Below are 24039 nucleotides of genomic sequence, written 5' to 3'. Positions count from 1 at the left end.
ATGTGAGATCCAAGACAAGCATTTATTGAAACAAGCACAGGCAACACACCTCAGCATCAGCCTGGAACTTGTTTTGGGTATTTGACTCATGGCAGGGGGAACAAAACCAAAAATAAATGAGAAAAAAAATCAAACTAAAATACTTTGCACAACAAAAGAAACTATCACCAAATAGAAAGCTCATCCTTCTGAATGAGCTGTGTTTCTATATATGCTCAAAATGGGTATCTAAAATACCCAAATCTATAAATACATTGATATCCAAAAGATATAACTAAAACCCAACAGGACCCAGCTAGGTAGCCTAAAGCCTGAGGTGCATGCCTTGTGTGTATGAGGACCTGAATTTAAGGCCTTGGAGGCAAGCATGCCTAGATGTAGCCTATAGGCCTGGGAGTACTGCTGGGTTTGGTCCTAGAGCATGAGCATTGAATAGGCCTACCAACAGAGCTTGGTCAAGTGTTGTGGCTAGTCACTCCTAGCACTGTTGCAGAGATTCCCTACCACCTCCCCCAAAACTAGAAAAAAAATAGTTAACAAAAATTAACTAGGTAGTCTCATTAACAGAAGTGGGCAGAGAATCTGGACAACACCAGAGAAGATATACAGATGGTCATATAGACACATGATAAAACGTGGATGTTTTCTCCTATGAGTTGGGAAATGCAAAGTATGAAAATATTGAGGTTGAAAGCTTTTACTCTAAGATTGGAAACAAGTGCATCTACTCCAACCACATCCATTCAGTATAATACTAGAAGTCAGAGGAAGAGAATTCAGGCAAGAAAGAAAAGTAAACAGTTCCCTAATTCAAAAAGAGGAAGTGAAAATTTCGGGGTGTGCAGATGCGTTATTTTATTCATGGTTTTCTAAAGACTAAAAAAATTATTAGACATAATCACTGAATTCAACAAAGATGCAGAATAAAAATTAGCATGAAAAAAATAGCATTTCTCTATACTAATAATTAAAATAAACCAAACTGTTACAATAGCATGAAAAGCAATGAAACATATGGGAATAAATTTAACGAGTCATACTGAAAACTGTAAGATAACAATGAAAGAAGCTGAAGACATGAATGAAACAATAGCATGTGTTCATTTATCATAAAATTTATATTATTACAATGTTCATTACTACCCAAAGTCACCTGTAGATTCATTGTAATTCCTTTTAGGTTCCCAAAGGAAGTCTTTAGAAAATAAGTAAAACAAGTCTACGATATATTGAGATGACAAAATAACCCCAATAGCCAAAGAAGTTCTGAGAAAAAAGATTGGGAGTTGTCAAGATTCTTACTTTATTTTAAAGCTATAACAATTTTTAAAAACAAAACTGTGCTACTATCATAAAGCAGATATAGAGTAAGACTAGACTGTCAGGGATCATTTCTATAGCTCATTCCCCTGACCCTGAAGAGCCTCTAATGCGGCACCGTTGGGAAGGACGAGTAAAGAGAGGCTGCTAAAATCTCAGGGCTATGATGAATGAAGATGTTACTGGGCCCACTTGAGAAAATCGTTTATCAATGCGATGACAGTATATACATACCTCTTGGAGTGCCTGGCAAGCTACCAAAAGTATCCTGCCTGCACGGGCAGACCCTGGCAAGCTACCCATGGCGTATTCGATATGCCCAAAACAGTAACGATAGGTCTCATTCCTCTGACCCTGAAAGAGCCTCCAATCGTTGGAAAAGATGAGTAAAGAGAGGCTGCTAAGATCTCAGGGCTGAGAGGAATAGAGTTGTTACTGGTACCCGCTCCAGTAAATCCATGAACAACGGGATGACAATGATGACAGTGACAGTGATACAGTTCCTAGAGAAGTTTCTCTGATCGTATAGAGCACTGAAACTATGAGTAGGAGCCAGAGCATCCTCTCCTGAGTATGAATTAGAGGTATTGCTTTCACAACTGCCTTTTACCATTGAAGATCATTCTCTGTGCCCTAGGAAGAGTGAGAAGGAGAAGATGCAGTCTGAGTGGTTTCTTGGGGGGAAAAAAAAACATAAAACCCAAATAGCATATACATAGACTGATGGAATATACTTGAAAGTCCAGAACTAAATAAATCCATGAATAATTTGTCAACAAATATTTGATGAGGCATCAAAAATACTCAATAGATATTAGACTGCTTTTAATAAATGGTCCTTAGGAAAATACTCATACATAAGAGAATAAAGCTAGAGAACTATTTTATACCACTCCAAAAATATTAGCTCAGATAAATTACATATATATATACATATATATTTAAATGTAAGATGGAAATGATAAATCTCCTAGAAGAAAACATGGGTACAAAGCTAAATCACAAACAACAAAATAAAAATTATGTAGGACTATATGAAATCAATAATCTGCACAGTATATCTTCAAATGATTGCAGAGAGAGAAAACAAGCTATGGGATAGAAAAAAATTTGTATTCTTACAAATGTAATGTGTAAAATTGCAAAATTGGGGGTTTGCTGGAAAAGAAGCTCTCATGCACTGCTAGTGGGGATGTTGTCTGGTTCAACCTTTCTTTATGGAGGTTGAACCTTTAATGTCTTTATGGACAGTTCTCAGAAAAAATGACTAGAGTTGCCATATGACCCAGAAATTCTACTTTTTGGTATCTACCCTCAGGATACAAAGCCAGTCATTCATAAGGACATATGCACACCATTATTCATTGTAGTATGAGCACAAGAGCTAGGATATGTAATCAACCTAGGTGTTCAACAGAAAATATAAGAGAAAACAAAAGAGGAGTTCACAGTAGCCTAATTATCACCTAATATCCTAACTGAAGACAAATGCAAAAAAGAACCTGAACAAAACATTAGCAAACCAAATTCAACAATAAATTGAAATAATAATATACTGCAATCATGTGAGATTAATTTCACAGATGCAGGGGTGGTTCAAGTTATGTGATATACTACAGTAACATAAAAAATACATAATTTCAGTAGATGCTTTATTTTAAGTTGTCCAAAAAAAGCATTTGACAATTTAGTATGTTTTTTTGACAAAACTTTAAGTATTAGTGGAAAGGACATGTATACTGAGATAAATTAGATAATGATAAAAGAAATCAAAGAAAAATAATTTGGAAAAGATAATGCGCTCATATATTGCCAGACTATTGCTAAAATTTTTATTCTACACAAAGAAACCTATAGACTCAGGGTAATCCCTGTCAAAATTCTAGTGACACTTTTCACACAAGTAGAACAATTCTAAAATGTATATGAAAACACAAGAGATTGAAAAGCCAGAGCAAGCCTTAAGGAACATAGCTAAAGGCAACTCATTTCCTGATTTCAAACTATTACAATGGCACAGTAATCCAAACTCTGATACTGATATGAAAATACACATGGCCCAATGGAGCAAAAGAGAGCATACCAAAATAAACCTGCACATGTATGATTAATGAAGTTATGACAAAGAATCCTGGGTTACACAATGCAAAAAAGGATCATCACTTTAGTAAACGGTATTGAGGAGACAAAAAAGCCACATGCAAAGAATGAAACTGGATCCCTGTTTGACACCACACAGAAAAATCAGCTCAGAGTGGATTAAAACCTTGATAATAGACCTTGATAATAAAACCCTTAGAAGTAAATATGTTTCCAACATTAGTTTTGGTGACAATTTTAGGCATAGTACAACAATAACAAAAATATGCAAGTAAAACTAAAACAAAAATAATCAACTATGTCAAACTAGAATTATTTTACACAAAGGAAACATCAAAATATAAGGCAACCTATGGAATGGAGAGAAAATATTGGTGAAATTGTATCTAATAAGTAGTTAACAGCAAAGTTACATAAATATCTCATACAATTCAATATCAAAAGAAGCCTTCAAAGTAAACTAAAAAGTAAAATCAAGTTAAAAAACTGTCTAAGAACTGAACAAACATCTTTCCAAAGATAATCTATGCATGGACAACTGATACAAGGAAAGATACTCATCACCACAAATCATCAGGGAAAAGCAAATCAGTCACAATGAGAAAGCATTTTGCATTTTGCCATTAGAATAGTATTTATTAAAATTAAAAAATAAGTGTTGGCAAGGATATGCCTTTGCCTATTAATTTTAAAATCTGTGTCATTTCAGCTAAAGTTTCAATTCATTTTTTTCTCATTATAGTGAACACTTTCTTTTTTCTTTAAAATCCTATTTTTATTGGATGCTAGTCATTGTGAATTTCTATTACTGATGCCAGATTTGTATATGTGTATTTTTTTATAACTGTACTTATATTTTGGTCTTAGTTGCCATTTAGTTACCTAGAAACAGCCTACTTTCTTTAGTCTATCCTTTTAAGATTTGTTACATTGACCTGGAGTTATGCTCTACTTAGGGACAATTTTTCACCATTAATGGTGCAAGACTGTTATGTATTTCACTCTATGCTTCATGAATCATGAATTTTTCAATCTTAGTTCATAGAAATGGGCATTAACCCCCTCGCTGCATGAGGAACAAGAGCATTTGCTGCCCTTAAGGTTATTCTTTTTTAATCTTGTGTATCTTTTTTCACCCTTCTCCACCTGTGGGGAGTTATCCTCATATTTGAAATTATTAATACTTTATTACTATCAACTAATTTCTCTACATACAGTTTCAGGTCTTTGTCTCCAAATATCTCATCTAAATCTTGTACTATTATGCAGCATGTATTTTCTCCAGTGATGTGAAGATGTTTGAGATTTTTAGTTAAGACCTCAGGACAGTGGCTCTTGAAGTGACGATCCCCTTAGATCCATGTTATTAGTATAACCAGGCAACTTAGATAAAATGGGTAGTATTTTATCTCCACCCATGGAATTGGAAAGAGTGGATAAAGAGTCATTGTGGAGACCCAGAAATCCATGTTTCAACAGTATAGATAATGCTGATGGGTACTAAATTTTGAAAACTAAAGTCATTGAACCAAAACTTTAATTCAGGAAATAGTCTTAGATAACTTTTAAGTGTTTTCTATCTTTATTATTAGGTAGCTGTCAACCTCACCTGCACACATGATGACCCTAAAAAGGTAGAAAATTCAAGACTACAAAAGAGATTTCAAGCCAAAGAGAATAAAGCAAATAGGGAACACCTTTTAAGTTTCTTGGTTAGAAGTATCTTTCTAAGTAGCAGAAGGAGCTTAGGAGATGAGAGGTTAGCAAGGAGGTGGATATTGTCAATGACTAATCCTGTTAAGCATTTAATGTTTTCTTTAAAGCAGATAAGGCACTGTGCACAGGGACCACATTGTCAATATTGGGAGTTTTATAGTCCTTGCTGCCATGTCTGGTAAGTAGTTTATTGGCTTCAAGGGGGAGTTGGCATCATCAAAAATAGGGGAAATGAGTTTATGCCATAGGGCACTGTGCATTCAACAAGAGTTGCAACAGTGTTGGGCAAAAGCATTATCTTGAGAAAAGGCAACTTTTAAAAGCAGTGGGCCATGTTCCCAGATAGGCAGACTTGCTTGTTCAGAAGCCTTCACTCTGGTCTCTCATTGTCTCCTCTGGCCACACGATGGCCCTCCCTGTCCTAGCCACCAGTTAAGAATGAGACAGAAAGGACAGAGAATAGAGACAAATATCACTGCTCTTTTTTTGAAATGGCTTGCTTCTTCCTTGTCAAATGGCAAATTTATTCACAGTTCGATAATCAGACTCGTGTGGAACAGATGTTTACTTGGGAAGGGAACACTGGCAACCTAAGGAATATCTTCTGTAGTGTAAAAAAGCAATTTGTATTTCTGTTGTTTTGCTAATGGCAAGGACAATATATATATACACAGTTCGTACACAGTTTGCTGCCTGGTGCCTTTTTGTTCCCCCAAGCACAGACAAGAGGTCCTCGGAATGCAGAGCTGGGAGTAGCAAGAGCATTACTGAGTATGGTGCCCGAATTTACTTCAAAATAAGTAAACAAGAAGACAGATATGATTTCTTTTTTCAGCTTATTGCTGTCATACAGGAATGAAGACCCTGTGTTGCCAAGTTTTCTGAAATTTTCAAGATGAGTCATAAAAAGCCACAAATCTGGATAGTTACATAAAATTCACCAATTTTTAGAAGTACGGTAAAACCAAGAAAATTCTTGGTCCAGATTTTCTACTTAAGTACTGTGTTTTACTTTTTTATATTTAACATTCATATTTAAACACATTTAGGATAATTCAAGAAAATGGTGATTCTTCATGCTATCGATGACAGATCAGAATAGATGAAGCAATCATGAAGCAATAGATAGGGCATATTTAATGAGTCAAGTTCGAGCCAAAGATTTTAGAGAGAGAGGGGAAGAGAATGAGAGAGAGAGAGAGAGAGAGAGAGAGAGAGAAAGTATGTGGGAAAGAAGGAAACCAGTCAGAATAGCTGGAATAAAAGGGAAAGTATAAAATCTAATAAGTAGTCCATATAAAACATTTCATAAATATTTTTAATTAAGTGGAAGTTCATAGGATACAGCTTAGGTGTTATAAAGGTTTGCCATTGTAGCATCATTATGAGAGGCATGCAACTTCACCTCCTTTGGAACTTGGTAGAACATATGTACTAGACTGTTTTGGGGGGATTTTCTGTGTTATGAAAGTGTTTTCTATTTTAGGTTGACTTATCATTGCATAACAACACTATATAATTTCAGGAGTATAGTGTTATACCTCTTTACATGTGTAGGACTCACTGTACATGTGTGTAGAACGCAATGCCAAAGTTCCAGTACCTGAGAACTGGTTTATAGAACTGAAATTACTGAAGATAGGGTTGTAGAGTGAAAATTTGGGAATTGATTTTTGGGAGGGCACTGTGAAACAATGGTGGAAGGAGACAGACACTAGTGGAGGGTGTGGTGTTGGGTCATTATATGTATGAAGCCTTATCATTAGCAGTATTATAATTATGGAGCTCCAAATATAAATATATATATTTTTAAGAAGTATGTAAGAATCAGCTCAATATATGAATCGCAAAGTCAAACAAAAATTTATCCTTAACCTCGACTCTGCAGAGTTTACCAAAATGAAGGGAAGAGGGAGGGCAATAGGATTTGATAGGTAAAAGCATTCAATGAATAGTGATAGAGGAATATTGGTACTAGGGTTGTGAGTGTTGATAGATTCATTTTAAAGAGGTGTGAAGCTGTCTCTCTAAAACCCAATGTTACCTCAGTAAAAAGAAAAAGACCTCAAAAACAAAATTAAACAGAATTTCCTGGAAGATGGCACCATTTTCAGGAGAGTGAGAAGCATTTGCCAATTTTTATAAATGTTTCTTTAACACCTATTATGCACCATATGTGGTTGTAAGCAACTTTCACTGAGGAATGATGGGTAAAAATAAAAACTGTGATATATATCTTTTCAGAACTGTAAAAATTGTCTTGGGAGTAGACAGTCAATTACAGAAGAATATATTTGAGGAAATTGCAAAATGGAAAGGAGAAAAGAAGAGAAACTGGAGAAGCAAATAAGTATTTCTAATTTTTTTCTTGGGGGGTCAGGCACACCTGGCAGTACTCAAGGCTTACTCCTGCTTCTGTGCTCAGGGATCACTCTTGCAATGCTCGGGGGACCATATGGGGTGCCAGGGACTGAACCTGGGTCAGCCTCGTGCAAGGCAAGCACCCTTCCCTTTGTATTGTCACTCCTTTGCAGTAAAAGCTTATTAACATTGTATACTCTATTTACATGAAACTGAAAAACCAAAACAGCCTTTTTTTCATTTTACACACTAATACTGACCAGTATCTAGACTCATTAGAATTTTGCCTGCTTCTGAAGAAACTTAATATAATAACTGAACTACGGTTTTATAATATAATCATTCTCAGAGCATGTTCATAATAGAAATTATACCTGTGATCAGGAGAGAATTTGTTGACATATGTAAAAGTGAAATTTATAACCAAATAAAAAACCCAAGATGACATCATCTTGATAGCGAAGTAGATTACTCCTTATTTTGGTTCCCAAGAAAATAAAACATCTGTTTATGGAAAAGACACTATTGAGAAAATACTAAACTATGAGATGAGGCCAAAGCACCCTGGTATAGCACAGAAACCAGAACAGATTACATTAAAAGAGTGGTTGTAATCTGGCAGCATGAACCCCCACATTCCCAGACCAAAGTAGCCCTAACCCTAGCAGTTTCCTCTGAACCTATGGTTTGTTCAATTGGAAAAGAACAGAATAGGTATATAGTTCTCTTTTCACTGTATTGGGAGCCCCTGCTGCAGTCTTGCACACAGAGATTTTGGGAAAATGCACTGCCAACCAACAGAAATCAGATTGAAATGGAGAAAGTGGAATGGCTTGCAACGAACTGAACATGACCAAGTTCCTACCACAGTTATCAAGTAGCTAGTGGCTGTGATCATCTGCAGATCCAATATATCTAAGAGAGTGGCAGTGTTTAATTAGGGAAATCAATGGGGTACAGATAGGTCTCTATCTAAAGAAGGGAGTTGAATGTAGTGCCTTGTCAACCGCTGTGTATTATAACTGACTCCATCCAAAGTGCTGACCTCAACTCATAGAAGCTATAAAGCCCAGCAATGCCCAGCACACAGTGATTATTTTCTTTAGAACAATACAGGTGGTACCACTTGACCAGGGAATTTTGGATTGGGTTGGTTTAAGTGAAAATCCCAAAGAGCCTTTTCTAGTTTGAAACAATTTTTTTAATTCTTCTCAGGTAGGGAAACCAATTTGCAACTCTGCCTGCTGCATGGTATACTTTACTGAATATCTGAACCAGAAAGCCTAACAGGAGCACTTGGAAAGCTGCATAGACCAGAAACACTGGAGCAGAGGGCCCGGAAGAAAGAGGTAATTATCAACAGAATAAGGCAAGTGGCCCTGAGAAGAGGGAACATGGGACATGCATCACGTTGAATTGGAAATAATATTGCTGGTCTTGGAGCTGGTTTTCTAGCTAAGACTGAGCAAGGAAATTTATTTGTAGTGCTGACCATTGCTTAATTAGTCTTTAACCTGCCCAACCAACTAAGCTAAACAGAGTACAAGTAAGAAACAACAAACCCTGACATTTAAACCGTGGGTTGCAACCCTATATTGCATCACTTAACTGAATGTGTAGGTCAGGAAAAAAATTTTTTTATTAATGAATCACCGTGAGGGTACAGATACAGAGTTACATATTTTCATGTTTGTGTTTCAGTCACGCACTGCTTGAGTACCCATCCCTACACCAGTGCCTGTTCTCCACTGGTTATCCCAGCATCCCTCCCAACCCCCATGCCACCCCCCCACCCCACCCTGCCTCTGTGGCAGGGCGCTCCCTTTTGTTCTCTCTCCTTTTGGGTGTTGTGGTTTGCAGTGGAGGTATTGGGCGGCCATTGTGTTCAATCTATAGTCCGCTTTCAGCATGCCTCTTTCATCCCAAGCAGGTCCTCCCGCCACACTTTACTTGGTATTCCTTTCTCTATCTGAGCTGCCCTTTGCCCCAGCATGTGAGGTCGGCTTCCAAGCCATGGAGCAAACCTGGTACTTATTTCTACTATTCTTAGGTATTAGTCTCCCATTCTGTTGTTTTATATTCCGCAGATAAGTGCAATTCTTCTGTGTCTGTCTCTCTCTTTCTGATTCATTTCACTTAGCATGATACTTTCCATGTTGATCCACTTATATGCAAAGTTCGTGACTTCATCTTTTCTGACAGCTGCATAGTATTCTATTGTGTAGATGTACCAAAGTTTCTTTAACCAGTCATCTGTTCTCGGGCACTCAGGTTTTTTCCAGATTCTGGCTATTGTAAACAGTGCTGCGATGAACATACAAGTGCAGATGTCATTTCGACGATATCTTTTTAGGTCAGGAAACATTTGGCTAAAAAAAAAGTTTCTAAATACAACAAAAAAATTAAAACAAAACTACGTAATGAATCCAAAGTGTTTATCGCAGTATTTGCCCATGTTAAAAGGGGTTATGTGCAGAAAAACTTTAACAAGCCCTGACACAACCTGTCCAGTACCCCTGCACTCAGTAATGCTAAATAGAAAGCAACACTGCCAGTGACCTGTGTTGGAATTTAGGATTACAGAAATGTAAAATGATGTGTGTTTTTTTAATATTCTATCATAACTTCTTTTTTTTTAATAATAATTTTATTGAATCACCATGTGGAGGGTTACATAGTTCTCAGGATTATGTCGGTTATACAATTCTCAAACACCCTTCCCTTCACCAGTGCCCATCTCCCATCACCAACCCCCCCCAGTATACCTGCCGCCCCCTCCCACCTCCCCAGTCCCCACCCTTGTACATGATAAGTTCCACTTCGTTTATGCCTTATCTCGATTACATTCCATGTTTCAACACACAACTCACTACCGTTGTTGGGGTTTCCCCCCAAAAAAGGAAAGCAGTCCTATTGCCAAGGAGGCATTTGATAGTTCTCCACTGCTAAGAATATAAAGATATTAAGTCCCGCTGTTTGTTACATAATTTTTCTTTTTCCCCCTTGCCCCGCGCCACCGAGTTCACGCCTGTTTGGTAATCGCCACGCTGCCTGACAAGGGAAAAAAAAAACCGAAAAGGATGGTTATTTCCCGTCATCGGCAGGCGTGGGGCTCTGGCTTAGTTGATAGACTACTCGAGTGTCTGCAAGCAGTTTCTGGAACCGAAGGGCTTGCGCTGGTATAGGCTCCGGCTCGAGATTCCACCAGCGTCCCACTGTTCCATGTACATAATTTTTCCCCTTATATCCCATTCCTACGCCACCAGGTCTGTTTGCTTAATGGACATCACACTATGTTTGACACCACGCCGCGTTTCTTCCCGAGAAAGAAGGATATTTCTTCTCAGCTGGTGTGGGGATATAGCTTAGTTCAGTCTAGAGAGATGGCTACCACTTTGATTGCCTTCAATATTTCAGCAACAGACTTACTATTCTTGTTAGGATCTCCCACAAAAGTTCGACCCATTAAAAAGGGACATATTACATATTGCTGATGCTAAGATGACATTAGGTCGCGCGGCCGCTGCTGCGGCCGCGCGGTTTTGGGTTTCTATATAAAGTCCAGGGAAAGTACAACCAGAAATAACATCACTACAAACTTTTACCCTTTTATGGTGCTCATAAGATGGAGAAGCCTAGAGAGAGGCTCGGCGTCTCCATTTTGCGCTCAGGAAAACCGCGGATCCTGCGCTGTGCTCAGGGGGGAGGTGTGGAGAGAGAGAGAGGTTAAAAGAATTGGGGGATGCCCGGCTCCCACTGTTTCAGCGCACCGTGGGGTCTCTGGTCCCATGCCGGAATTAGTTCAGTGGGCTGTTTGGAGTCCAAGGGCGCTTCCTTGGGCTCTTCCATCATGCTCGCTCCGCAGCAGGGTCCAAAGGGTCTATCATAACTTCTTTTTTTTTTTTAGTTTATTTTTAATTAGAGAGTCATCGTGAGGGTACAGTTACAGAACCATACATCTTTATGCTCATGCTTCCCCCATATAAAGTTCAATAACCCATCCCTTCACCAGTGCCCATTCTCCACCACCAGTAAACCCAACATCCCTCCCCCCCTCCCCAGACCCGTCTCCCCCTACCCCAACAAACAATAACTACACTGTAGCAGTGTCCTCCCATTGATTTGCTTGAGTGGGCACCAGTAACGTCGCCATTGTGAGACTTATTACTGTTTTTGGCATATCAAATACGTCATGGATAGCTTGCCAGGATCTGCCGTGCAGGTGGGATACTCTTGGTAGCTTGCCGAGCTCTCTGAGAGGGATGGAGGAATCGAACCTGCATCGGCTGCGTGCAAGGCAAACGCCCTACCTGCTGTGCTATCGCTCCAGCCCCAACAAAGAATATATCTTAAAATTATTCATTAATTAAATATGTCTTAAATGGCAATGGATCACTTAACATATAGCACAGACATCTAATTTCAACAATGAGTTACAATGTTTAGAATGACCTTTCACCATAATTAGAAAACTGGAAAAGTATATGAAAGTTTTCTAATATTAGACTCTCTGGAAGTATACCACAATGGAGCTTATCAGATTGGTACCTTTGACCTCTGTCTAACAGGGTCGTCACAGAGAAAGAGACAAACACACAAAGAGACAAATGAACACTCAAGGACTGTCCAAGTTTTAGGGTCCCTCAGGCAGCCATCAGTGAGCTCTCAGGCCATTTATTCAGTTGATATCACTTCCCCATGCTGGCTCCCAACACATGCACCATTGTCTAAATTGAAAGAGACATTAAGGACAGTTTGTATGCATATCAACATTCAGTGGGATCATTCAGATAGCCAATCAGCAGGCACCCTTAAAGTAGAATCGTGAAAATTTCCTATTCTGTTTTTGCCAATGTTGTCCTCTACATCTAAAAGACCGTAAGCTGTTTTATTTTATTATTTCCTGGAAGAACATTGCTTGCTGTGCAGAATGGAAAAATCAAGGCTACTTGAATCTATAAAAACAGCAGTAAACAATGGAATTATATAAAGAACTCTAAATATATGTAGAGAGTGTGCTTGAGTCATTGAATGACAATTTGTACATATTTCAGGTAAGTTTTTATGAGCCAAGAAACATTCTAAGAAATAATTATTGGGAGCTAGAAACGAAATAATTCCCAATCTCATACAGAGATAGAAATTGTTCATAATAGCCAGAGTAAAGAACCCACATTGAATACATTAAACCCCATAAAAACTTCAGAAGGACTATCTATAGTATTGGGCTTTAGTAATGGTGCTAAATTAACTCAAGAATAAAGGTTCTCACAAGTCTACTTAAGAATAAAGCAATGTGCTAATTTTCATACTTATTCATAATAGTTTGAATGCTCTCCAAAGATCAAAATACAAAATTCTTTAAAAGGATACAACAAAAATCTCATGCCTAATATAAAATTTGCAATGCCTAGCATACACCAAAAATTGCACAAAGTCAGAAAATAAAACAAAAGTACAAATAACCAGAGAATAGAGCCACTCCACATCTATGTATGTATATATACATATAGATATATACCTAGAAATGAAAGAAATTATGAAGTAAAATGCTACAAGATATTTAATAAAGGTGTTCATAATAACATAAGAAGAGATATAAGATATTATGAGAACATCAAATGGAACATCTAGAGATGAAATAACAACATACAAAATGGAAATTCAATTTTATTCACTAGAATAGCTGTATATTAATATCATGATTAAAAGCTCATCAGCAAATCTGATAAATACATCAATAAAAGTTGAAAATAGGGTCTATAAAAGAAAAAGTTGAAGACAACAGAGTACCTCACTAATGTGGGAGCAGTATTAAGTACTCTAACATATGTAATTAAATTCTCAGGTAAATACAAATGAAATAGAAAGAAAACACAAAATGTATAATATGTGAAATATTGAAAGTCAGTGATAGAAACATTGGATATTTCTAGAGGGAAATAAATGTACAAATAAAACAATAATAAAATTCAAACTTCTTTAACATGATTTAAAATCAAAAGTAATTGGAATTACTTAAAAACTATGTGATCCTCAATTTATATAGTGAAAATATCCTTTACTGATCTTTTGAATTATCTTTCTCCTTTAATTTTAATTTTCCTCTCTTAAATTGTCTTTGTATTTTCTTTTTTTAGTTCCTTTATATATAAGCTTAAATTTATTAGTTTGTGATATATCTTGTTCTCAGAGGTCAGTCTATATTGCTATCATGGTCCATATTTGTGCTAATTTAGCTGTATCTCATTGGTACTGACATGCCATATTTAGTTCATTTTCTACAGGTACATTTTTTACTTTTTTAAATTTTGTTATGGACTCTTAGTTGTTCAGAAGCATGTTATTTAGTCTCCTATTTTTATTTTCTACAGGTATATTTTTTGCTTTTTAAAATTTTGTTATGGACTCTTAGTTGTTCAGAAGCATGTTATTTAGTCTCCACATAATTGTTGTGTTCCTCTTTTCCCCTCATGGTTGAGTTTATTACCAATTTAGTTGATTTAGTTTGATTTTGGTTTGTGGCATTGTGATCCAAAAAATTACTTGACATTATTTCAGTCTTCATGGATTAATTCTGACGTCTAGACTGACACATGGCTTTCTACTTGTGAATGTTCTGTGGGCACTTGGATGAAATGTGTATTCTGTTTGGGGATAGTAAATGAATACCTGTAAATATACATTAACTCTGTCTCATCTCATTTTCATTTACAGCCATTGTTTCCTGGCTGATTTTCTGCCTAGATGTTTTGTGAGCCGCTGCACTTGTTAAAGAGCACTAGAAATAGTAAGATATTTTAATACAAGACAGTTTTATTCAAAAACTTTATTTTAAGGAAATTGGCAGAGAGAAATAATTCAAGTTTGATTTGTCATTGGTATCCAAATTGACAATGAACAATCAAAAGTATCTACGTGCATATAATGTTATATATAGAAAATCCTAAAAATAATACCAAAAGACTTTAAGAGATAATGGATTCAATACAATTACAGGGTACAAGAATCAGTATTCTAAAATTAGGTTTATTTCTGTGTTATAATAAAATATCAGAAAGAAATTATGAAACCATTCCAATGTATAATCACATCAACAGTGATAGCAATAGCTCTGTAACAAATTTTCTATGTAAGAAATTTTTCTCTGTTAATTTTCCTAACAAGAAAATGGGGAAGTAGGTCTATCCAAGGTTTCATTCAAATTTCCCTTCTATCCCTCCAATTTTTGTTTGTTTGTTTGTTTTGGGCCACACTCGCTGATGCTCAAGTCTTAGTCCTGGCTCTGCACTCAGTTCACTCCTGGTGGTTCTCAAGGGGACCAAATGGGGTGCTGGGGATCAAACCCAAGTTGACCATGTGCAAAGCAAGAGCCTTACCCAGCTGAACTCTCTTTCCAGTCTCATCCATATACTTTCTTTTCTTGAGTTGAAGGTATCTGTAGTCAATACTTCTCTCTGGTTTAGGTAAACAAAATCTAGTGAACTTAAATGACATCCTGCACAGTGACATAAACTCTACTTTCTTTGTTTTTGAATTAAAACCATTTTGCAGACAGTATTTTTCTATGACTTCTTTTTATCTTCTCACTTTTTGTTCTTTGATTTTTTTCTGCTGGAAGGATGAGTTATCATTAGTCGTTTTCTTTCTTTCTTTCTTTCTTTCTTTCTTTCTTTCTTTCTTTCTTTCTTTCTTTCTTTCTTTCTTTCTTTCTTTCTTTCTTTCTTTCTTTCTTTCTTTCTTTCTTTCTTTCTTTCTTTCTTTCTTTCTTTCTTTCTTTCTTTCTTTTTCTATCAGGAGGTCTTTTTAACAAGGAGAAAGGTTAGCTGAGTTACCCAGACCTGCTGGAGAGTTCTTTCCCAAACCCCATCTCTACTTCTACAGCCCATGTAGACTTCCTTATGAAGTGCTGACCCCTTTGGGGCTTGTCTATTACCCTCTTGTTCCTAATACAGGAACATAGTAGAAGTTGTTTGCTTCAAGAGCCTCATTATGGGGGCTGGAGCAATAGTACAGCGAGTAGGGTGTTTCCCTTGCATGCGGCCAACCGGGTTCGATTCCCAGCATCCATATGGTCCTCTGAGCACTGCCAAGGGTGATTCCTGAGTGCAGAGCCAGGAGTAACCCCTGTGCATTGCCAGGTATGACCCAAAAAGAAAAAAAAAGAGCCTCATTATGAAGTAAAGACAAGTCTAATAGAATCTCATAGTTATGAAGAAATCTCAGAAAAAATACTTTAGAGCAGGAAAATGTCTTAATTATATCTATATAATTATATATCTATATACATGTGTAATTATATCTATATATGTATATATTTATGCATGTATAAATATATGTTATTTAGGATACTTTTATTGCAGATAGGCAATTTTTTTTAAGTTCTCTGACTGACTTCTGAGAATTGCAGAATTAGCTGTAAGTGACTGTATTCAAAAAGTATTGATAGAAGAACTGAAAGCCAGAGAAGCTGGATAAACTGTCTAAGGTTGCAGAACTACTTAAACACAGAACTAGGAATAAAATCTTGGTCTGATTTCTAGTCTAGCATGTTCCTAAGAACAATCAGGTTCCTAGGAAACTCTAGGGACCTAACATCAGTTACCTAAGTTGTTGAGGTGGGCATGACTAAGTTAATGCAAATCAGCACTCCCACCACTGAATTCAGCACTGAGTTTCAAGGCCCCACATCACAGCGTGGGGGGTTCAATTATCTCTATTTTTAAGCATTCAAGAGTCAGATTGTGTTACAGACCGATCTGGGTCTGGTGGAGGCAGGGTATCAGCACCCCAAGCCCTTCATTTTAAAATCAAAGTAAATTCACTCTGGTTTCCCTAAAGATGTGTCTTTACTTCAGCTTAAGAAACTTTTCCATCACTGTCTAGAACTACTGTAGGAGGAGGCTCCTGGGTGCAAAGCTGTTGGCTTCCAGGCCAAGTGTGTTGGAACCAATTGCCAGAGGGAAAGATGTATTTAATCAGAAGGGCACTGTTTTAAATAGATGCATGGCACTGAGCAAATAAATCTAGAGTATGTCACTAAAAAAGTACTGGGAGTCTTTTTGATACAGGGAGAATAGTCGATAAAAAGAGACTCTGGGAGCTTGAATGTCCTCACATCTAGAATGACCAGCACATGGCGGTTGGCTCAAAGTGAAATGCTCTCTGTCTCATTTTCCTGTGGTAAAATGAATATTTCACGGTGTATCTACCTTAATAGAGAGAGTGTTATGAGTTTCAGATGAGTTAAAATTTGCAGTGCCTTGGACCATATCTGTACATAAAACATACTACGATACATCAATAATTATAATTATTGGTATGAGCCCTTCTCCGTTTCTGCTCTTGAAACTACTTACAGTGAAATATGAAGTACCAACTCTATATCATTAGGTCTTCAGGGACGTAGAGACCCCTTTCATTTTATCTTTATATTCTTCATTTTGCCTTTTCTTCTTCTTTTTCCTAACTTGGTCATAATTCTCTTTTATTTAGAATGCTCCTTTTCTTATTTTTTCTCTATCTCTCCATGTGTGAACACCTTGTAATTATAATTTAGTTCTTAAATCAGTGTTGTTGAGATGTAATTTACATATAAACTACATAATTTTTAAGCAGTGCAAGTGCTGAGTTTAGAAAAATCTCACATGCATGTGTATTTACCATACAATCAAGACCCAGAACATTTCTATTACCATAAAAGGCAATCCGGGACCTATTCCTAGTCCTCTCCCTATATCAGCCGACATAAACATTGATATCTTCTATCATCATGATTAGCATTTCAAATGTAATTCTATCACATGTATTCTTATAAGGCTTTATCTTTCAGCATGTTTCTGTTATCCATGTTTTGTGTACCAGTAATCTGTTCCTTTTGGTTGGGGCTTCAGTATTTATTGTATGAATGTGTTATAATTTGTTTCTCCATTTACCAGATGTTGGACATCTGGTTGCTTCCAATTTTGAACTATGAATAAATCTACTGTGAACAATGTTTATGTACAAATGTTTATGTAGATATGCCTTTTGAAATTCTTAAAGGGCAATCTTAGATAATTGCTTTTGGACTCTTAAGTAATCAGTTTGGGTGAAGAGCCTCACAAACACCACTCGGAGGATCTTGGGTCACTTGTAGTAATACTTGGTTTAGCTGTGCTAGGGGACCATGTGGTGCTGGAGATTGAATTCACAACGTCCACATGCAAGGCATGTACTAAAGCCCTTTGAACTATTTCTCTGGTTTTCAAAGTAATCTTTTAGTGATTGCTTTACAGTCTCTAAGACAATGCTAGCAATATACCTTTCTGTGATACTGGAAGTGTGTTTTGAAGTGTTCAATCACTTGTATCACTTGCCATCCCATTGCTCATGATTTGCGGGAATGGGCGCCAGTAAGGTCTCCATTCATCCCTGTCACGTGCCAGTGCAGCCCAATGGCATCTACTCACTCCATGAACACGAAGAGCGTCAAACTGTTCATTCTGTATTTCTTTATATTGAACATATGAAAGAGATTATGCATATTTGTCCCTTCCCTCCTGACTCAACATGATACTCTCTAATTCTATCCATGTAGTGGCAAATTGCATGGTTTCACCTTTTCTTACAGAAGAAATACATATGTTTATATATCATATGTTTATATATTTATTTTATACTAGTTATTTTTATATATCCAAAATTTATATATATACCACATATATACATGTACATGTATATATATGCACAATTTCTTTCTTCTTTTTAAAACTCACTCTGAAGTCCTTTTTATAATTATTATTAAAAGAGGACATAGCAAATTACTTTCACATATCAGAGTTCCATCTCATAATTTGAAGTACACTAATGTAGAGAAAAATATTAGTGAAGCCAAATCCTCCCAAGATGCAAGAAAGCATTTGCATTGATGCACATACACAACCCAGTGAATTATTTTTTTATATTTTATTGATTCACCATGAAATATAGTTACAAGCTTTCATGTCTGGGTTATAATCACACAATGATCAAACACTTATCCCTCCACCAGTGCACATTCCCCACCACCAATATCCCCAGTATACCCCTCCTTTCCTGCCCTCCCCCTGCCTCCATGGCAGACAATATTCCCCATATTCTCTCTCTACTTCTGGGCATTATGGTTTGCAACACAGACACTGAGAGGTCATCATGTTTGATCCATTATCTACTTTCGGCACACATCTCATATCCCAACCATCATGTTCTTAGTGATCCTTTCTCTATTCCACCTGTCCTCTCCCTGCCGCTTTTGAGGCAGACTTCCAATTATGGAGCAATCTTCCTGACCCTTCTATCTACTGTCCTTGAATGTTGGTCCTGTGTTATGTTATCTTATACTCCACAAATGAGTGCAGTCCTTCTACATCTGTCTCTCTCTTTCTGACTCAATTCACATAGCATAATACTCTCCATGTCTATCCACTTATAGGCAAATTTCATGACTTCATCTCTCCTAACAGCAGCATAATATCTGCACAATTTCTTAATCTGCTGATTTGTTTTTGGGCACTTGGAATGTTTCCAGATCTTGACTATTGTAATAGTTCTACAGTGAACATAGAAGTACCTATATCTTTCAAAATAGTGTTTTGGGATTCTTGGGAGTCGATAACAAACGTGGAATTTTGGAGTTGTATGAAAGTTCAATTCTTAGGGGTTTTTTTTGTGTGTGTGTGTCTGTGTATGTGTTTAAGACATCTTCATACTCCCACAAACAGTAGAAGTTTACTTTCCCCCACATTCATGCCAGCACTAGTTGTGTTCATACATTTTTTTTAAGTCTGCCAGTCTCACTTTTCATTTTCATTTCTCTGACAAATGATGAAAAACATTATTTTCATATATTTATTGACCATCTGTAGGTCTTCATTGAGAAATTGTCTATTCTTCCCGTTTTTTAAATTTTTTGTTGTCATTTAGTTTTACAAGTGCTTTATATATCTTTCATATTAATCCTTTTTCAGATGATGATGAGAAAATGTTTTCTCCCAGTCTGATCATCTTTTAATTTTTCTTCACTGCAAAAGAAATGATAACTTGAGTAAATATGCACCCTGCAGTCAGCCTTCTCTAAGATTAAATTTTGTTGGTACTTCCATTTTATTTATAGTGTTTCATTATCTATATTTCTGGCAGTGCTTAAGGCAGCCGGGGAGTGGGAGATATGCAGTGTTGAGGACTAAACTCAGGGCCTCCAATTTAACAAGTATATTCTTTACTACTTGAGCTAACACTGTATTTTATTTTACTTTGGTTTGGTGGCAAGACCTGGGTGTGTGCAGGGCTTACTCCTGTCTCTGTACTCAGGAATCACTCCTGGCAAACTCTGGGGAACTTATGGCATGTCTGGGATTGAATCCAGGTGTAGTCGCATACAGCCATATCTACCCTACTATCTCAGGGCCCAGGTGACACACATTTTAAACTTAACATAGCCTGTCACTGTCACTGTTATCCCGTTGCTCATCGATTTGCTCGAGTGGGCACCAGTAACGTCTCCATTGTGAGACTTGTTGTTACTGTTTTTGGCATATTGAATACGCCACAGGTAGCTTGCCAGGCTCTCCCATGTGAGCGAGATACTTTCGGAAGCTTGCCGGACTCTCCGAGAGGGGAAGATGAATTGAACCTGGGTCAGCTGCATGCATGGCAAACACCCTACCCACTGTGCTATTGCTCCAGCCCTAACATAGACTATCTTCAAAATTTACTGTGAACTTTTACATGCAATTTAAGATCTTTACAATATCAAGTGTATTTTTTTCTTCTATCTTTTGTGGCCTTCCACTTTATTTCTATGTCTATTATATCATATATATATAGTTTATATGATGGGGCTTATAATATGGGATTTATAACAAAACACATATTATTTCATTATTTCTTGTTTTTTTTTTTTTTTTTTTTTTTTTTTTTTGCTTTTTTTGGGTCACACCCAGCGATGCTCAGGGGTTACTCCTGGTTTTGCACTCAGGAATTGCTCCTGGCAGTGCTTGGGGGACCATATGGGACGCCGGGGATCGAACCCGGGTCGGCCGCGTGCAAGGCAAATGCCCTACCTGCTGTGCTATCGCTCCGGCCCCTATTTCACTATTTCTTTAATCAGTTGACTATATTTAATTGAATTTAAGTAAAAATAATTTTTTCTGTTTCTCATTCACCATTTCTGGTTCTCTTTAAGTTGTCATCTGACATACATTTATTGTAATTGTGCAGGTAATGTATATACACGAATATACTTTAAGTTTAAATTCTTTTCACTGAAAAGTTTATATGGACATTGCTCCATAGCTTAAAAATATTAATATTAAATATTATATTTTTAAACTGTATAACTTATTTTTGGTACATCATTTTTTCTTCTCATTCTATTAATCTTTAATTCTCAAGCATAAAGATAGTGAATTTAATTTATAGATTTGTTCCTATAAATTGACTTCCCTTCTGATTATTATTTTTTATTTCATTATTTCTTTGGACTGGAGCAATAGCACAGCGGGTAGAGCGTTTGCCTTGCACGCAGCCGACCCAGGTTTGGTTCCTCCGTCCCTCTCAGAGAGCCCAGCAAGCTACCGAGAGTATCCCGCCCACACGGCAGAGCCTGGCAAGCTCCCTGTGGCATATCCGATATGCCCAAAACAGTAACAAGTCTCACAGTGGAGACATTACTGGTTCCCGCTCGAGCAAATCGATGAGCAACAGGATGACAGTGATACAGTGATATTTCTTTTTATTCACTTAGATTCTGTTGTTTGCTATACTGTTAATAATGGTTTCTCATGCACATAATTTCAACACAACACCTCCCACCAATGTACCCAACTCCCCCACCCAGGGGCCCTAAAGATTTTCTCTGTCAGCAAACCCCCAAACCACCAACTCAGTTGTATGCATCAGTTCTCTTATTTCCCTTTTACTATTTAGTTGTATTTTGTCCTTTTCACACTAGTGCAGTGATTTATTTTACTGTATTCTGAACATTGTAAATGTTATTTGAGTGCTGGATTTTGTTGTAGCCTTTTTAAAAATTTTGTTTCAGTCATTTCCAGAGCTCTTAAAAAAAACTTTATTTGTTCTTTTAGGAGCAGTTCTTTTAAAAAACCTTTATTTGTTCTCTTAGAAGTTACTTTTAGAAGAATTTTACATACTTGTAAAATTCAATTCTTTTTATATGCAAAGTGATATTGAATAGAAGTAAAGGGACCCTGTGAATATTTCTGAAGTTCTTTCTTTTTCTCTTGTTATTGTTCCCATCACACTCCAGCTCCCTCAGTCTACTTTCATGCTGAATTTCCCTAATTTTCAAGGTCTACAATAATTTATATTAAAAAGTTCTTGAGTTGTTAATTTTCCTTTTTAATCCAAACTCTTCTTATTTTACATCGCTTGCCCGCATGGCAAAGCCTGGCAAGCTACCCGTGGTGTATTCAATATGCTAAAAACAGTAACAAGTCTCACAATGGAGATAGTACTGGTGCCCGCTCGAGCAAATCGATGAGCAACAGGATGACAGTGATACAGTGATCATATAATGAAAGAAGTTCCTAGAACCAGGAACCTTTTTGATCTGCTCTGATCTGGTTTTTTTTGTTTTTTGTTTTTTCTGCTTTTTGGGTCACACCCAGCGATGCTCAGGGGTTACTCCTGGCTTTGCACTCAGGAATTACTCCTGGCAGTGCTTGGGGGACCATATGGGATGCCGGGGATCGAACCCGGGTCGGCCGCGTGCAAGGCAAACGCCCTACCCGCTGTGCTATCGCTCCGGCCCCCTCTGATCTGGTTTTGCTGTCCTCTCAGTTCTATGTACATGGTTCATCTTGGCATTTTGCTTCACGATAATCCTAGAGATTACTTGTGCTAGTCTCTTAGAGTTCTTGTTTCCTGTAGCTCATATTTTCTTTCTTTCTCAGTTAGAGATCCATTTACTTATTTTTTTTTTTTGTAAAGCAAATCATCTGATAACTGGGAAAGGATTGTGTGTGTGTGGGAGGGGGGGTGTTGGAGTGTTGGATTTGTGTGCTTTTGTATGTTCATTTGTAATTTGGGGAACCACACTCTACTGTCTCATGGTTGCTCTCTGAACTTGGGGTCATTCACAGCAGTGTTCAGGGGACCATATGTGATGCCAGGAACCAAACCTAGGTCAGCTCATGCAAGATGAGGTCCGACTTATGAATTGTTTACAATTTCTCTAGCACCTTATATGTCTTTGTTTTATCTGCATATTTGATTCGTTGTTTTAATTGCTATATTTTATAACTACTTTTTATTTGATGAAGAACCTTCTTCTTTTTCTTAACTGCTAAGAATTTTTCCCTATAAATCAATGTTGCATATTTTCAAATGCTGTTTTTTGCCTCTGGATATAAAGGTTGGAGATTTTATTCTCAGAATTTAGAAGACTTTGTTTTATTTTTTTCTAGATTTCTAGTGTTATGATATGTGATCTTTTCTATATGACCCATTTTTCTCTCTCCAGAAGATTTTAAGATTTTATTGTTTATCCCAAATAGCCTAAAATTTTATACTATACCTTCTTGTATTTTAATATTGAATAACTATAATATGAGCTGAGGTAAAAAACTATTGTTATGATTTATTAGTAGTGCTAGTCTAGAAATCAGAGGTTACATATAAAGTCAGCGAAGGAGAAAATAAGTATAGCTAATATATTATAATATACCCATGGTCTCATATCATTCAGTACGCAGTATTTCTCAGGAGAGTACATATGCAGTAAGAAGAAGTAAAGTTTATCTATTAATTCCCTATCCCTACTGGTCAAATCTTTTGCTTTCAACTTCAAGGTAGGTAGTTACATGGTTGTCAAATAGGCCATCCTATACCTTAGATAAAAAATGCAGAAAAGTCTTAGGAAGAAGCCAAGAGCAAGGATTTTTGCTTGAGGTGAGATATTTGTGACTTGTTTCAGAGAGTGGAAAATCTTATTGCCATACCGGAGACTGAAATGAGAGAGAGGATGGACCATGAAGATCTGATTTATTATATATTTGTTTAATACATGTGTAGAATTTTGCTTTCCTCGTAGGAAAATTGTCATGAGACTATCAATTCAGAAAATGATGTCATTCAGTTTCAGAAATTTTATCAAATTTTTTTTGATGATTTTCTCTTGAATGTTTGTTTTCTTTTCTAGAAACCCTATTAATAAGGTTTTGGGCAATCTGAATTTTTCCTGAAATCTTATTTTTTCTACCTTATTTTTATACTGTAATATTGTGCTTTTTTTTTAGAGATTTTCTCAACTCTGCCTCTGCTTCATTGAATTTTTTTAGCTTAATAGTAATGCTATTAACTTATTAGTAGTAAATTATGTTTCAAAAATTACTGTTATCTCTGAATATATGTAAATATTTATATATGTACTTAAATATATAGATACTTGGTTTTATTCCTGTTCAGTGAATGCAGTTTGTCTTTAAATTCTCATACATTGCTTGCTAGGATTTTTTTCTCATGAAGAAAAAAATTTTTGTTTTCTTGATTTCAGTATTTTTC

General features: G+C 36.7%; 1 pseudogene; it reads left to right on the top strand.

The window, feature by feature from the left end:
- The first annotated feature begins 1809 nt into the window (after positions 1-1809).
- Positions 1810-1992, top strand: LOC129400351 (small nucleolar RNA U3; annotated as a pseudogene).
- Positions 1993-24039: the final 22047 nt, after the last annotated feature.

This window comes from Sorex araneus, chromosome X (genome assembly GCF_027595985.1).
Source record: "Sorex araneus isolate mSorAra2 chromosome X, mSorAra2.pri, whole genome shotgun sequence".
Taxonomy (NCBI): Eukaryota; Metazoa; Chordata; class Mammalia; order Eulipotyphla; family Soricidae; genus Sorex; species Sorex araneus.
This window is presented reverse-complemented; position numbering and strand designations above follow the sequence as displayed.